The sequence below is a fragment of the Pseudophryne corroboree genome, chromosome 12, assembly GCF_028390025.1.
Source record: "Pseudophryne corroboree isolate aPseCor3 chromosome 12, aPseCor3.hap2, whole genome shotgun sequence".
In the NCBI taxonomy this organism is placed as follows: Eukaryota; Metazoa; Chordata; class Amphibia; order Anura; family Myobatrachidae; genus Pseudophryne; species Pseudophryne corroboree.
The window spans coordinates 90214263-90227716 of record NC_086455.1 but is presented as its reverse complement, the minus strand read 5'-3'; the positions used below and the strand labels follow the sequence as shown (position 1 = coordinate 90227716).

The window sequence follows — 13454 nt, the reverse complement described above, 5'->3', positions numbered from 1 at the left end:
TTAATGTGTCGACCTTTCATGTGTTGACCATGTGTCCATGTCGACCATGTCAATGTCGACCAATAGTGGTCGACCTAATGACTGTCAACCATAACATGGTCGGCCATCCAAACGGATACCAGTCCCTCCCCTGCCCAGGAACGGAATGGAAATGCAGCATCACCATTTTGAAATTCAGGGTTGGCTAAATAGGGAAGGAAGAGAGAGTGGTGACTATTAAGATTCCAAGCATTTCTCACTGTATGCCAAGTCGACCAAGCAGTCATTAGAAGTGGATTATCTAATAAATGAGAAGGAATCTCCTGCTTGTGCATTCGTATGAAACAAATTAGGTCCGTCCAGGGCAGAAACTGCTGCTCTAACAATATGTCAGCATAGGTATCTTGTTTATGTAACCAATCTTTAATATATCTACACATCGCAGCTTGTGAGTAAAGTCGAGCGTCCGGAAAATTGATGCCACCCCTCAACCTCATCTTCTGCAGAACAACCATACTAATTTTAGTTTTTTTATCATTCCAAATAAAGGAACGAAAGGATTTAAGAATGGCAGCTTCATCAGGTTTGTAAAGTATAATCGGAAGCACTTGTAGCGGATATAAAATTCTCTGAAATACGATCATTTTCAAAAGGTCTGCTCTGCCTAAAAAAGAGAGAGGGAGGCGACGCCAATCCTGAAACACAGCAAATGAACGCAAGATAAGATGTTTAACATTAAGAGAGTATAAATCATGGATATTACGGGCAGATAAATTCACAAATATTTAATATATCGTTTTCCCCAATGTACACCCATGCCACATGCCCAAGAGGGTTACACCTCAGTTCCCAAAGAGCTGATTTTTCAATATTAATAGCAAAAACAGAAATTTTCCCAAAGAAAGCAATTTTATCTAGGAGGGGCAATAAACTCTCAGCCGGGGACATGAGTTATTAATGTTTTTTTTTGTATCATTATCTTTGTAAATTGACGGGAACCCCAATTAGTGCACCATTTGCCCTGGCATGGCTTGCAAGCTTCTGGCAGGTTACTGTTCCCAATAGTAGTCCACGTGGATCGTAAAGTATGAAAAAGTAAAAAAAAAAAAAAAAAAAATGTGAAAAACTCATGTCAACCTTTTTCCATGTCGACCTTGGTCATGTAGACCTATTTCTGGTGTCGACCTAGTCACTGTCGACCAATAGATGTCGACCTAAGGTGTGTTGACCTATGTTCTGTCGACCCAGAGTCCGGATACCTCTGTTAATATTCCACTAAGGGGTCTATTCATACAGAAAACGAAAACAGAATTGCTACTTATCACTATACATCGCTTCGCTTCGATGCGATGTATAGCTGTGATAAGTAGCCATTCATGTATACTTACCCTTCCGACGATGCGCTGCGGTGTCTAGGGCTCCTGCGGTGAGGTCTTCTCCAGCGGTCCTTCCCAGCGATGCGCGGGGTACAGCGGCGGGTCCCTTTGCGCATGCGCAGGGTGTTGACCTCCCGGCAGGCCGCAGTGGTTGCTGGGAGGTTGGGGGCGGAGCCAGCGCGAGGTGCAGAGCAGCGATCAGGGAAGCATTGAGCTTCCCTGATGTCTCCGCACCACAGTTCAGGTTACGCCGTCCTGAGATGGCGAACCTGAACTCCATGGAGAAGCGGAAAGCAGAGCTTTCCGCACCTTCATGAATCGCACTCACCATACAAAGGTATGGTGATGCGATTCAGCCACAGAGCGGGGGTGCCGCTGGGGAAGTCAGAGACTTCTCCACGGTAACCCGCTCTGTGAATTGCAGTAGGCAGAGAAAAGCCCTGTTTAACGCAAAACAGGGCTTTTCACTGCTGCATGAATAGACCCCTAAATAACATAAATTTTGACTGGTTTCCAAAATACATTGCACTTGCAGCATATACTATTTTACATTTCGGATTAAACTAGTATAATTAAATTCTAGTATAGAATATTTATGGGATTTCATATTAAATTCATCACCTGAATAACGTTTTATGGATTAAGTAACGCATTAAAGTCATTTTAGAATGTCTCTCTCATTGGCTACTGAAGAAGTTTTGGGAAAAGAAAACTGATTTCTGAAAAAATAATATATACAACTGTAATCAATGGGTTGAGTGTGCCCGGGACATCATTTTGTGATTGGCCACTTCATAAAGTAGGGGAAACGCGATTTTGGTGGCGATACTGAAGTCTGCCTGTGGGGAAGCTAGTGTTGTCATAGCAACGGTGTCCCGGGTAACCAACACAACTTATGCCGAGAGCCGAGCGGTTTAATTAGGCCTCGGGTGTTCATGAGAGGCGGACAGGAGGCTTGGACCTGACTGAAAGATCGGACGGACGAATATCCGAGAGGTACCCGCACCCGCACGTAGGCGGCCATTTTATTAGAGCCTAGGTATAAGGGTATGTCAGCGTCAAACTGCTCGCTCGCAATTTTGCCGCTGTTAATGTAGACGCCAGGTTTATTACACATCTAGCCATTACTGTGGGACGTGACTTGTACATCCAAAAGTATGTGAGTGTTTATTAGCTCTCTATCTATCCACACACGTTATTTGTTGTCTAGAAATATAAAAAGGGTTTCATTAAACCTCTGACACATTTGGACACATTGCATGTTGCTGAGTCTTTGTGGCATATAAGACTGTCTATTTAACCCTGGCGTCGGCAAAATCCGAGTTAGGGCTTATTGTATTCTTTCAGGGGTGGTATCTATATTCACTGCTAGCTTCCCCATGATGACAAATAAAGGAAAAAGATACTTTATAACGAGGCTGAAGTTAGCTTCTTATTCGGCCAGCTTCTTATTCACTTCTTATTCAAGCTCCAGCTTCTTATTCACTTCTTATTCGAACTCCAGCTTCTTATTCAGATCATTCAGTTTCGCAAGGGTTAATAAGTCTTCTGTCACAAATTTGACACCTGAAATCAACAGAGTAGGGTCCCTTGCATGTGACCCACTTGTATTTTGCCTGGCCCAACACTGTTTTGGGCATGAAATACACTGGCAAAGTGGGCACACACACCATATTTTGCCATTTTGAATAAGTAGCTGTAGTTTTGCAAGGGTTAACTAGTCTTGGGCCACAAATTTGACACCTGAAATCAACAGAGAGTGGTCACTTGCATGTGACCCACTTGTATTTTGCCTTGCCCAACGCTGTTTTGGGCATGAAATACACTGGCAAAGTGGGCACACACACCATATTTTACCATTTTGAATAAGTAGCTGTAGTTTTGCAAGGGTTAACCAGTCTTGGGCCACAAATCTGACAGCTGAAATCAACAGAGGGTGGTCACTTACATGTGACGCAGTTGTATTTTGCTTGGCCCAACGCTGTTTTGGGCATGAAATACTCTGGCAAAGTGGGCACACACACCATATTTTGCCATTTTGAATAAGTAGCTGTAGTTTAGCAAGGGTTAACTAGTCTTGGGCCACAAATTTGACCCCCATAAACAACAGAGGGTGGTCACTTACATATGACGCAGTTGTATTTTGCCTGGCCCAACGCTGTTTTGAGCATGAAATATACTGGCAAAGTGGGCACACACCATATTTTACCATTTTGAATAAGTAGCTGTAGTTTTGCAAGGGTTAACCAGTCTTGGGCCACAAATTTGACACCTGAAATCAACAGAGGGTGGTCAGTTACATATGACCCACTTGTATTTTGCTTGGCCCAATGCGGTTTTGGGCATGAAATACACTGGCAAAGTGGGCACATACACCATTTTATAAATTGCCATTTTGAATAAGTAGCTGTAGTTTTGCAAGGGTTAATTAGTCTTGGGCCACAAATTTGACACCTGAAATCAACAAAGCGTAGTCACTTACATATGACCCACTTGTATTTTGCTTGGCCCAACGCTGTTTTGGGCATGAAATACACTGGCATAGTGGGCACACACACCATATTTTCCATTTTGAATAAGTAGCTGTAGTTTTGCAAGGGTTAACCAGTCTTGGGCCACAAATTTGACACCTGAAATCAACAGAGGGTGGTCAGTTACATATGACCCACTTGTATTTTGTTTGGCCCAACACTGTTTTGGGCATGAAATACACTGGCAAAGCGGGCACACACACCATATTTTCCATTTTGAATAAGTAGCTGTAGTTTTGCAAGGGTTAACCAGTCTTGGGCCACAAATTTGACACCTGAAATCAACAAAGGGTGGTCAGTTACATATGACCCACTTGTATTTTGCTTGGCCCAACGCTGTTTTGGGCATGAAATACACTGGCAAAGTGGGCACACACACCATATTTTGCCATTTTCAATAAGTAGCTGTAGTTTTGCAAGGGTTAACTAGTCTTGGGCCACAAATTTGACACCTGAAATCAACAAAGGGTGGTCAGTTACATATGACCCACTTGTATTTTGCTTGGCCCAACGCTGTTTTGGGCATGAAATACACTGGCAAAGTGGGCACACACACCATGATTTGCTATTTTGAATAAGTAGCTGTAGTTTTGCAAGGGTTAACCAGTCTTGGGCCACAAATTTGACACCTGAAATCAACAGAGGGTGGTCACTTACATATGACCCACTTGTATTTTGCTTGGCCCAACACTGTTTTTGGCATGAAATACACTGGCAAAGTGGGCACAGACACCATTTTATAAATTGCCATTTTGAATAAGTAGCTGTAGTTTTGCAAGGGTTAACTAGTCTTGGGCCACAAATTTGACCCCTGAAATCAACAGAGGGTGGTCACTTACATATGACCCACTTGTATTTTGCTTGGCCCAACGCTGTTTTTGGCATGAAATACACTGGCAAAGTGGGCACAAACACCATTTTATAAATTGCCATTTTGAATAAGTAGCTGTAGTTTTGCAAGGGTTAACTAGTCTTGGGCCACAAATTTGACCCCTGAAATCAACAGAGAGTGGTCACTTGCATGTGACCCACTTGTATTTTGCCTGGCCCAATGCTGTTTTGGGCATGAAATACACTGGCAAAGTGGGCACACACACCATGTTTTGCTATTTTGAATAAGTAGCTGTAGTTTTGCAAGGGTTAACTAATCTTGGGCCACAAATTTGACCCCTGAAATCAACAGAGAGTGGTCACTTGCATGTGACCCACTTGTATTTTGCCTGGCCCAACGCTGTTTTGGGCATGAAATACACTGGCAAAGTGGGCACACACACCATATTTTCCATTTTGAATAAGTAGCTGTAGTTTTGCAAGGGTTAACCAGTCTTGGGCCACAAATTTGACACCTGAAATCAACAGAGGGTGGTCAGTTACATATGACCCACTTGTATTTTGCTTGGCCTAATGCTGTTTTGGGCATGAAATACACTGGCAAAGTGGGCACACACACCATGTTTTGCTATTTTGAATAAGTAGCTGTAGTTTTGCAAGGGTTAACTAGTCTTGGGCCACAAATTTGACCCCTGAAATCAACAGAGAGTGGTCACTTGCATGTGACCCACTTGTATTTTGCCTGGCCCAACGCTGTTTTGGGCATGAAATACACTGGCATAGTGGGCACACACACCATATTTTCCATTTTGAATAAGTAGCTGTAGTTTTGCAAGGGTTAATCAGTCTTGGGCCACAAATTTGACACCTGAAATCAACAGAGGGTGGTCAGTTACATATGACCCACTTGTATTTTGCTTGGCCCAATGCGGTTTTGGGCATGAAATACACTGGCAAAGTGGGCACAAACACCATTTTATAAATTGCCATTTTGAATAAGTAGCTGTAGTTTTGCAAGGGTTAATTAGTCTTGGGCCACAAATTTGACCCCTGAAATCAACAGAGAGTGGTCACTTGCATGTGACCCACTTGTATTTTGCCTGGCCCAACGCTGTTTTGGGCATGAAATACACTGGCATAGTGGGCACACACACCATATTTTCCATTTTGAATAAGTAGCTGTAGTTTTGCAAGGGTTAACCAGTCTTGGGCCACAAATTTGACACCTGAAATCAACAGAGGGTGGTCAGTTACATATGACCCACTTGTATTTTGTTTGGCCCAACACTGTTTTGGGCATGAAATACACTGGCAAAGCGGGCACACACACCCTATTTTCCATTTTGAATAAGTAGCTGTAGTTTTGCAAGGGTTAACCAGTCTTGGGCCACAAATTTGACCCCTGAAATCAACAGAGAGTGGTCACTTGCATGTGACCCACTTGTATTTTGCCTGGCCCAACGCTGTTTTGGGCATGAAATACACTGGCATAGTGGGCACACACACCATATTTTCCATTTTGAATAAGTAGCTGTAGTTTTGCAAGGGTTAACCAGTCTTGGGCCACAAATTTGACACCTGAAATCAACAGAGGGTGGTCAGTTACATATGACCCACTTGTATTTTGCTTGGCCCAATGCGGTTTTGGGCATGAAATACACTGGCAAAGTGGGCACAAACACCATTTTATAAATTGCCATTTTGAATAAGTAGCTGTAGTTTTGCAAGGGTTAATTAGTCTTGGGCCACAAATTTGACCCCTGAAATCAACAGAGAGTGGTCACTTGCATGTGACCCACTTGTATTTTGCCTGGCCCAACGCTGTTTTGGGCATGAAATACACTGGCATAGTGGGCACACACACCATATTTTCCATTTTGAATAAGTAGCTGTAGTTTTGCAAGGGTTAACCAGTCTTGGGCCACAAATTTGACACCTGAAATCAACAGAGGGTGGTCACTTACATATGACCCACTTGTATTTTGCTTGGCCCAATGCGGTTTTGGGCATGAAATACACTGGCAAAGTGGGCACAAACACCATTTTATAAATTGCCATTTTGAATAAGTAGCTGTAGTTTTGCAAGGGTTAATTAGTCTTGGGCCACAAATTTGACCCCTGAAATCAACAGAGAGTGGTCACTTGCATGTGACCCACTTGTATTTTGCCTGGCCCAACGCTGTTTTGGGCATGAAATACACTGGCATAGTGGGCACACACACCATATTTTCCATTTTGAATAAGTAGCTGTAGTTTTGCAAGGGTTAACCAGTCTTGGGCCACAAATTTGACACCTGAAATCAACAGAGGGTGGTCAGTTACATATGACCCACTTGTATTTTGTTTGGCCCAACACTGTTTTGGGCATGAAATACACTGGCAAAGCGGGCACACACACCCTATTTTCCATTTTGAATAAGTAGCTGTAGTTTTGCAAGGGTTAACCAGTCTTGGGCCACAAATTTGACCCCTGAAATCAACAGAGAGTGGTCACTTGCATGTGACCCACTTGTATTTTGCCTGGCCCAACGCTGTTTTGGGCATGAAATACACTGGCATAGTGGGCACACACACCATATTTTCCATTTTGAATAAGTAGCTGTAGTTTTGCAAGGGTTAACCAGTCTTGGGCCACAAATTTGACACCTGAAATCAACAGAGGGTGGTCAGTTACATATGACCCACTTGTATTTTGCTTGGCCCAATGCGGTTTTGGGCATGAAATACACTGGCAAAGTGGGCACAAACACCATTTTATAAATTGCCATTTTGAATAAGTAGCTGTAGTTTTGCAAGGGTTAATTAGTCTTGGGCCACAAATTTGACCCCTGAAATCAACAGAGAGTGGTCACTTGCATGTGACCCACTTGTATTTTGCCTGGCCCAACGCTGTTTTGGGCATGAAATACACTGGCATAGTGGGCACACACACCATATTTTCCATTTTGAATAAGTAGCTGTAGTTTTGCAAGGGTTAACCAGTCTTGGGCCACAAATTTGACACCTGAAATCAACAGAGGGTGGTCAGTTACATATGACCCACTTGTATTTTGCTTGGCCCAATGCGGTTTTGGGCATGAAGTACACTGGCAAAGTGGGCACAAACACCATTTTATAAATTGCCATTTTGAATAAGTAGCTGTAGTTTTGCAAGGGTTAATTAGTCTTGGGCCACAAATTTGACACCTGAAATCAACAAAGCGTAGTCACTTACATATGACCCACTTGTATTTTGCTTGGCCCAACGCTGTTTTGGGCATGAAATACACTGGCAAAGTGTGCCCACACACCATATTTTACCATTTTGAATAAGTAGCTATAGTTTTGCAAGAGTTAACTAGTCTTGGGACACAATTGTGAGACCTGCAATCAACAGAATGTGGTCACTTACATATCACCCACTTGTATTCTGCTTGGCCCAACATTGATTTGTGAATGAATTACGCTGGGAAAGTAGGCACAACCACCATATTATGATTTACCATTTTGAATATGTAGCTGTAGTTTTGCAAGGGTTAACTAGTCTTGGGCGACATATTTGATACCAGAAATCAAGGGTTAGATTAGCTCCTTATCGCACAGGGGAGTCATAGAGAGTCTATGTTGCGTTAAAGTTGTCTGAAGTCAGCTCTTATCCTTGCTTGAAGGAAGCTATACTCAGCAGGATTGGGGTGACGGGTCCCAGCAAAGCCCAAGAATATTATGAGTTGCAGCTGAACCCATCTGAGCCTCCAGTGGTCAAACTGGCATAATTGGCCAAACTGAGTAAAACCTGGTTACAGATAAAAACTCTTCTCAGTGGGTAGTGGAAGTGATGGCTCTAGACCAGGCTATACGGGTATCAGACCGTGGTGTAAAACACTGGGCCTTTGCAGGCTGACCCCAGACAATTGAGGAGCTAGCAGTGGTGATTGAGAGGTACCTGACCCTGGGAAATTTTAATAAAGCCAAGCAAGGGTTACAGCCAGTACATAAGCCCAATACCCAGATCCCCATTGTTAAACCAAACAGCCCGTCTCCAGTCATATGTTTTGAGTGCAGAGAGCCCAGTCATGCACAGCGGTACTTCCTAAAGCAGGGTGAGCTAGTGGATTGCAGCTCAGGGAAAACAGTACAACCTGTATTCAGTATGGCGCCTGGAATTATTTCCCCAGCTGAAACTACCATTTCATCTGATGGTACAGATTGAAGGCTGGGATATCTGGGCCTTGGTTGATACTGGCAATGAATTATCTATCATCTCTGCTAACCTGGTTCTTCCCGGGTCTGGCCAGGTTGTGCTTCTGGTAAAGATGCTATGTATACTTGGTGACATAGAAGAATGCCCATGAGTGCACCTGCCGGTGGTGATTAAAGTAAGACCAGTAAAAATGGTAGTCACAGTAGCTTCCAAACCTCTTTATCCACTAATCCTGGGCCAGGACTTCCCACTGTTGCAGGAGTTTGTTACCTGGCATGACATTGGCAGACAGACAAAGGTTAAGCTGTCGCAGGGGCCAAGATCTACTGGAAGCCAAGGTTGTATGACTGTAAACCCCTCTCTTGCCAGTGAGATTGAGACACATTAGTCCCCCATTTGCGAAAGAGTGTCTTTGCAGGACTTTAGGCGAGATCAACATAACGATGGCAACTTGTCTAATACTTTTTAAAATGTGGTAGTGGTAAATGGTAAGGTAAACTCTGCTTTACCACCTGAAGGTGTACCTTACTTTATGTGAAAAACATTTTTTTTTTACCTTGTAACTTATTTGCAAGGTAAAAGGGTAGACCAGTTGCTGATTCCCCGAAAACACGAGCAGCTGGTACTGAGGGCGGCTCACATGCATTTATGGGGTGGCCATTTAGGGGAGAGGAAAACTCTCCAGCTATGTTTCTCCTGGCCAGGCATTCATGCTGCAGTAAAAGAATATTGTCAGGAATGCCCAGTGTACTAAAAGAATGCACCCCAGACAGAATTTAGGGCGACCTTGGTTTTCCTGACTATAATTTCCATGCCTATTCAGCCAATTTTTATAGATCTGATAGGGCCAGTAGAAAAATCGGATCATGGGCATCAGTATATATTGGTGACGGTGGACTACTCCACCGGGTACCCGGAGGCCATACCACTATGTAACATGAAATCTAGCACTATTGTCCTGGAGTTCTTGATGCTGTATACCCGTCTAGGAATACCAATAGAGGTCCTGACCGACTAAGGTACCCCTTTTGTGTCTAAATTAATGAAATACCTGTGTCGCCTGTTAAAGGTGGATAGAATTACCATTTCGGTTTACCACCCGCAGACAGACGGCTTGGTTGAATGCTTTAACAGAACCCTTATGCAGATGATGAAAAGGGCAGTGTCACAGGAGAAGCGAGATTAGGACCTACTCTTACCTTAGCTAATGTTGGCAGTTTGAGAGGTACCCCAAGCCTCTTTTTTTATTATTATTATTATTATTATTATTATCCTTTATTTATATAGAGACTTTATATAGAGACTGTATGGGGTTTAGACCCTTCAAACTCCTCTATGGTAGACAACGCAGAGGGATACTAGATCTATTAAAAGATGGGTGGGAGCAGCAATTGTCCCAAGGGGATGCGGTTAAGATCCCGCCGGACGGAATCCCGGCGGTTGAAATACTGACGCCGGAACCCCGACCGGCACAATCCCCGACATATTCTGCCTCCGTGGGTGTCCACGACACCCATAGAGGGAGAATATAAAAGTGTGCTGAGCATAGCAAAGCACCGTGCCTGCAGCGTGGCGAGCAAAGCGAGCCCACAATGGGCTGCGTTCTGCTCGCCACCCCTGTCGGGATTGTGTGGTCGAAATTCCGGCGTCAGTATTTCGACCGCCGGGATCCCATCCTGCGGGATTTAGTACTGATCCCGTCCCAAGAGCCTAACATCGTTCAGTTTGTGTCCCAATTATATGGCTGTCTAAGGCAAATTGCGCCACTTCTGACCAAGCATATGGCAAGAGCTCAACAGGATCAAAAACGCAGTCATGGCGTTACTGCTGTCAACCGGACTCTCAATAGGGGCAACAAGGTACTGATACTTGTGTCTAGGTACGGCAGGAAGGTAGAAGGAAAGAGGTAAAAGTCTACCATGTGAATTTGTTGAAGCCTTGGAAAGTGCCAGTCATCCCTCTTTAGTGGCCATGAAAACCCCAGAATGTCAGGTGCCTACTGAAGTAACTGAGTCCTAGCCAGAAACAAGAAGTGGTAAACTTAGTAGCACAGTACCAGGTTGTGTTCTCTGCCCTCCTGGGGAAAACTCAAATCATACAGCATGACAATGTTACTCCACCCAGGGGGGTGATAAAACAAAGGCAATATTGTATATCTGAGGCCCAACAGGCAGCAGTAAAACGGGAACTGGAAGTGATGCGGCGCTTGGGGGTCACAGAGTAGTCAAACAGTGAATGGAATAATCCCATTTTTTTTTAGAGCCCAAGCTTTTTGGAGCTTTGAGATTCTGTAATGACTTCAGAAAGTTAAATAAAGTTCCTCGGTTTGATTCCTATCCTATGCCCCGGGTTTATGAACTTAGCAATAAGCCTGTATCTAACTACGCTAGATCTACTGAAGGGGTACTGGCAAATTCCTCTGATGGAAGCTGCCAAAGCAACAACAGCCTTCTCTACCACAGTGGGTTTGTTCCAGTCGCACCTTCCAAAGTTGGATGCAGTGTTACAGTCTCTACAGGCACAAGGGTTCACAGCTAACCTGGAGAAGTGTGCCATCATATCTGTGGAGGCAAAGTATCTGGGGTATATTGTATGCCAAGGGTAAGTTAAACCTCAACCTGGCAAGGTGGAAGCAGTCTTCACATGGCCTAAGCTAAAATGTATGTCGCAACTCAGGATATTCTTTGGTCTGGTGGGCTATTATCGTAGGTTCAGGGGTGGAACTTGCAGCGGTGCAACCGGCAGGGCCCCTCCACGATGAAGGGGCCCACAGCCGGAGGCACTACAATGAGTGAGACTGACTCATTACATGCCACCTGCCGGCGCGCTGCAAGCCGCCGCTTCCCCTTAACAGAATGAGGCTGAGCTGCAGTCTGGCCAGAGGGGGAGGAGGATGCAGTGGAGGAGTCTGGAGAAGGAGAAGGGGCCATCTTCCCCTCTCATTCACGGGCAGCCCAGCTGTTTCTTTTTGCTACCGGAGCCGGAGCATCACGTGACCATGCGGCTAAACTGTAGAGTTAGTGCAGCAGCATTCCTTGTAAAGGCGGTAAGGCAGCTGTGTGTTTATTTATTTTTATTTTATTATACATTTTTCTAATTGTACATTTCATCCTGCAAACTCAGAATCGCGGACCTCGAAGAGGCGGAGCCTACATTGAGGGGGCGGAGATTGGGAGGTGGTGGTCTCTCTGCAAATAGTAATGGTGACTGTGCAGTGACATATAACATACAGCACAGCATAGAGTGACCCCACTAAGGCAGCCAGGCACAGGGTCATGTGTTGTCACCCAGGGTGCATGTGCTGCTGCTGGCTGCATGATGCATAGTGTGGACATCTGTCTCCATGGGCCTTGTGTATCCTTGTACAAAGGAATTGACCCATTTTTATACAGTGAGAAGTCTTCTGAGTTTTTGTGGGAGTTGGATACAATTGGCCGACAGTTATCATATTGATATTCATTATGTCGACATAAAGAACTGTCAACAAACAGTCCCTTGTGATATAGCAGTTTCGTACTTTATACCGGTGACAGCAGTGCCTTTTTCTGGATCACATTGCATTGGCGATGTCTCAGCAGTGTTCTGGTGAGTATTTTCCCCATTATCCCTAATCCCTAAACCTTTCCCTAGTAGCTAACCTTAACCTTTACCCCTCCCCACAGCCTAACCCTAGCCACCACCCCAGTGCCTCACCCCTCCCCCCCCAGCAGCCTAACCCTAAAACTTTACCGTAGTGCCTACTATATTGGCGTTATGTGTAAAAGAAGCTCTACTGTGTGGCGTAATGTGTATAAGGAGCTCTACTGTGTGGCTTAACCTGTATAAGGGGTATTACTGTGTGGTTTAACGTCTATAAGAAGCACCACTGTGTGGCGTAACGTGTATAAGGAGCACTATTGTGTGGCGTAAAGTGTATAAGGACCATTACAGTGTGTTGTAACGTGTATAAGGAGCTCTACTGTGTTGCGTAACATGTATAAGGAACAGTACTGGGTGGAGTAACGTGTATCAGGAGCACTACTGTGTGGTATAACGTATATTAAGATACTACTGTGTGGTATAACGTATATTAAGATACTACTGTGTGGCGTAACATGTATAAGAGGCACTACTGTGTGTTGTAATGTGTATAAGAACTACTGTGTGGCGTAACGTGTAGAAGGAGCTCTACTATGTGGCGTAATGCGTATAAGAAGCAGTACTGTGTGGCATAACGTGTTTCAGGAGCACTACTGTGTGGCGTAACGTGTAGAAGGAGCTCTACTATGTGGCGTAATGCGTATAAGAAGCAGTACTGTGTGGCATAACGTGTTTCAGGAGCACTACTGTGTGGCGTAACGTGTAGAAGGAGCTCTACTATGTGGCGTAATGCGTATAAGAAGCAATACTGTGTGGCATAACGTGTTTCAGGAGCAGTACTGTGTAGCGTAATGTATATAAGGAGTACTACTGTTCAGTGTAATGTAATGTAAATCAGTGTAATGTAATGAGGTTGCACTACTGTGTGGCATAATTTGAATTGGTGGTACTATTGTGTGCCCACACCCCTTTTCAATG

General features: G+C 44.3%; 1 protein-coding gene across 6 annotated transcripts in view; it reads left to right on the top strand.

Moving 5' to 3' along the window:
- Nucleotides 1-2179: 2179 nt before the first annotated feature.
- Nucleotides 2180-13454, top strand: part of LRRC9 (leucine rich repeat containing 9) — a 667090-nt gene continuing 655815 nt past the window's right edge. For 3 of the 6 annotated variants that reach the window (XM_063947768.1, XM_063947765.1, XM_063947766.1), the window contains exon 1: nt 2181-2351. The gene's annotated coding sequence lies outside the window, so the exon portion shown is untranslated. Of the gene's footprint in view, nt 2352-2405; nt 2511-13454 lie in introns of those variants that run through there. The other 3 variants (XM_063947769.1, XM_063947767.1, XM_063947772.1) reach the window with 2 other exon arrangements.